A 3,855-nucleotide genomic window follows, 5' to 3' on the forward strand; every position below is an offset into this window, starting at 1 on the left:
TTATTTAGCACTTGCTGTGTTCCAGGCATAGTTCCAAATGTGTGTGTTCTCTCTCTCTCTCTCTTTCTCTCTCTCTCTCTCTCTATATATATATATAATGTATATATACATATATGCATTAAACAATTCAACTCTATGAGGTATGTACAAAAGCTATTCACATTTTACAGATAAGAAAGTAGAGACATGGGGTGGGAGGTAGGTGACTTGATCAATGTCACAAAGCCAGGAAGGCTTTGAGCCAGGATTCAAGCTCAGGCATCTGGAACCAGCATTCCTAACTACTAAGTCATCCTGCCTATTCGTCTGAAAATCAACTAAAATAATGGATTTGAAAAAAAAAAAAAAAGCAGTTCTAAACCAATGAAACAAATGATTGCAACTAAAACTTTCTCAGCCATATCCTTTTATGACTCTCATGTGTTGAGAGGATTTTAAGCAAAAATAGAGACGGGCTGCCTGTTCACTCCAATCACTAAAAGCCCCTTACAATGAGTTGAACTTGGACTAAAAGGATATTAGATTCTGTTACCTAATTACTGCTTGTCTTTTAGAGTCATCATGAGGAAGTCCATCGTCAAGAACTTGGGAGGTTTCAGTTGCAGTGGATTATAAGAGGCACTGGAACAGCTGATATACTGAGGTACCATTAAGAATTATATCACCACCGAAGCATAATCTTGCTGTAGACATGATTGCTTTGGGCGTAGGCTCCCATGTCAGTGCCAAAAACGCTAAGACTTGGAGAAAGGAGAGGAGAAAGTAGAGCTACTTCCTCTGTATGCTTTGCTGCTTGGAAAGGAGACAGAAAAACAGCAGGAAATGCTCACTTCTTCTCTTGGGATCTTTCAGGGACCTCCCACCTGAACGGGACAATTGAACTTTGCTTTGGTAAGGGATGACTTGCCGGAAGATGAAAAGCCTTGTGGTGGAACATGAGTGGAGCTCTTCACAGCTCCCCAGGCATTGCTGATGCAGCATGGGGCAGACGGTGTGGTACAGGTGAGGAGGTGGGTGTGGCTCCAGCTCATGGCTGACAGCTTTCCTGTTCCCTGCTAGGGCAGTTCTGGCATGAGCAGTTGGGAATCAGACTCTGGGCAAAGCAGGAGCAAAGAGCCTTTCTGAGTTTCCTCGACTGACTTCAGTGGAACTGTTTCTAGAGGGGCATGAAGGTGGCTGTGACTTCATAAGCAGAATGGAAGTTATTTGATCTACACCGGGCCTGGGAAAATCGGCTTAGGTGTGGCAAAGGTACAGAGTGTGAAACAGGTGGGGAAAATAAATTCAAGATCCTGAACCTTTCCATGGCCCCCAAAGGGGAAGCCAAGGGTACAGTGAGTGGAGGGGCTGCCTTCAGCTCACTTGGCGCTGTGGTGAACTGTCTCAGGGCTTGGCACATTGCCACCATTCCAAGACAGATGGTAAATAAACACCATTAGTACGTTGATAAGTGTTTGTTTTCCTTTGGCATTAGGGCTAAGAAAAATAAAGTGGGGAGGGTATCAAGCCCTGGAGTAAGCCTTTAAAAGGTTTCCCCTTTTGAATCTCTTATGGTTGTCTATTTATAGCAGTTACAATCACAACAGAGAGGAAAAGACTTCAATCACCCCTGGGACACATTTTGTCAAAATTACATTTAAGCACTTTTTATTTATGAGTGAGAAGCATTATCTTTTATTATGCCTTTAAAGCAGCATGGGGAAGTTGTGTGTATAAACCAAGGTGTTGCTGTGGCCTGTTGTCTTTTGTGAACTTCTGGAAAGGATCACCAAGAAGGATGCTCTGATAACTGTCTGCCATGCAGTTTGCATAAGAAGAAAGAGGCCTTTCTGAAGATCATTAAAAATGATTCATTACTTTGGTCATACACATACGTGTTGTTTTATTACTTAAAAGCATAAATCACACATTGACAAGTAATTGTGTTTATCAGACTATTTTAGGCCCTGGGAGGAGTAGAGAGGTACAAAATGTGGTGATTATTCCCAAGGAAAGTCCATTTTAATTAGGGAGACAAGAACAATTACACGTGCAGTAGTTAGAAGCTATACAAAAGCCTATGACTAAGTGGTGAGTTGTGAATAACAGGCTACCTGTGCTGTGATTCTCTTAGGGATGACATAAGAGACATCTTGGAAGAGGCAAAGCTTGAGACAGGTCTTCAAGGATTGGCACCATCTGGACAGGTTGAAGAGGAGTAGGAGGAGACTTTCAGATGTGGAGAATGGCATGCACAAAAGCACGGAGGTGAGAATGCACATATGTGTCTGGGACTTCTAAAACAGGACAGCCTGATTGGATTGGAGGCTTTGGGCAATGATGAGTGAGCAATAAAATGGAAGAGAACAGGGTCAGAAGGGGCAGACAGGAGTTACCTGTCCTCATATCATGCATTCACTTCTCAGCTCCATTACAAACCCACACCAAATTTTTCTGTGTTGACTATTTGAGTATTGTAATTTAAAAAGAGTAATCTGTGTACAGAGTCCTGTACTGGGTTACAGAGTCTGTCTGAGTTGAGCTTTCCCCAGAAGCAGACACAGATAGAAAGAGTCCAGAGCAAGTAGTTTACTAGGGAGGTCATTCTAGGAAACTTTAGCAGAGGGGCAGGAAAGTGAGACAGGAAGGTAAAGGAAGGCAGTCAGGGAAGTGCTATTAAGATACCGACGTGGACAAATGGAGCAAAATCCCAGTGGTGAACTCTAGAAATCAGTGTATAAAATGTGCCTTAGAGTGAACTCATCTGGGAGGTGAGGAAGTTGGGGTATTTATCCACCAGTTGCTATCAGTCACTGGGTGAGGGCTGCTTTTGAGGGCATTAACTTCCTAACACTTTTGTTCCAGAAAAAAAGTCCTAAGGGAGAAGTTGCAAGTGTTTTTAGTAAAGAATCCTGGTCCTAAAATGTCCACATCTTTAGAGTGGAAGTTAGAGCATGTGCTTCCGACCCTCTAATGAAGGACAAGTCATCCTGGGGCATCGAAAAATCCTTTCCTTGGCCAAGTTTGCCTCTTCCTGTTTCTTACCATTCATTACTATGGTCTGCTCTGAGGCAGAGCAAACTCTGGAAGGATGACTGTAGAGTTTGGGTCGCAAACGGAAGCATCAGGGAGAGTTCTGGTTATAATAGAACTCCACCTGAGCTGATTTACTTTTAGTGCAAGGAGTTTCCAACACAGCTGCAAGGAAGATTAACAAATATGATAGTGGCTTGAATTTGAGGAAGCTGGAGCAATGATTCTGTGTTGGGCTCTGGGTTTGCAGTGGAGACTATATGACAGTGAACTGGGCTCATGTTTCAGTTTTCATGGGGAAACCAAAATGTTCCCGTTAAAATTCAGCAAACAAAATATCCACCCACCTCCACCCCCACCACACACACCCCTTCCATTGCCCTCTATGACACATGGCACAGGCCAGCTAGGAAATATAAAATCAATCAGTGGTTTAAATCAAGTTTTTTACTTTCTCTCTCCATCTGCAGCAACACTTTATGCCAGTTGGATTATGGTCCAGTGGGAGAAAGATCAATTAAGGCGAAACCACAGTAGAGAAAGCACTGGAGAACAACATTCATTCTTCCTTAATAAATCTTAGTTTTAAATATTTGCTTTGAGTTTTGTTCCATTAATAAAGAAAATAAATTAAGAAGGAAAACCAACCAGTATTTTATTTTTCCATATGTCGTAGTGGAATCCTGAAGTTGTTGAATTGAATTAATGCTTGATTCAATGTGAGGAATGGACAAAAGACATGCAGAGATTCAAGTTCCCTCAGTAATCTGGTATTTATTCATCCATCCATCCATCCATCTATCCATTCATCCATCCATCCATCCACTCACCCACTCATCCGGA

At 42.3% G+C, this 3,855-nt stretch overlaps 1 long non-coding RNA gene across 1 annotated transcript; it reads left to right on the forward strand.

Moving 5' to 3' along the window:
• Positions 1-428: 428 nt before the first annotated feature.
• Positions 429-3,577, forward strand: LOC134738925 (uncharacterized). The gene is made up of 4 exons (XR_010125210.1): positions 429-643; positions 853-1,002; positions 2,114-2,247; positions 3,483-3,577. It is a non-coding gene; the product is annotated as an uncharacterized LOC134738925 (long non-coding RNA).
• The last annotated feature ends 278 nt before the right edge of the window (positions 3,578-3,855 follow it).

Source organism: Pongo pygmaeus, chromosome 21 (assembly GCF_028885625.2).
Source record: "Pongo pygmaeus isolate AG05252 chromosome 21, NHGRI_mPonPyg2-v2.0_pri, whole genome shotgun sequence".
Taxonomy (NCBI): domain Eukaryota; kingdom Metazoa; phylum Chordata; class Mammalia; order Primates; family Hominidae; genus Pongo; species Pongo pygmaeus.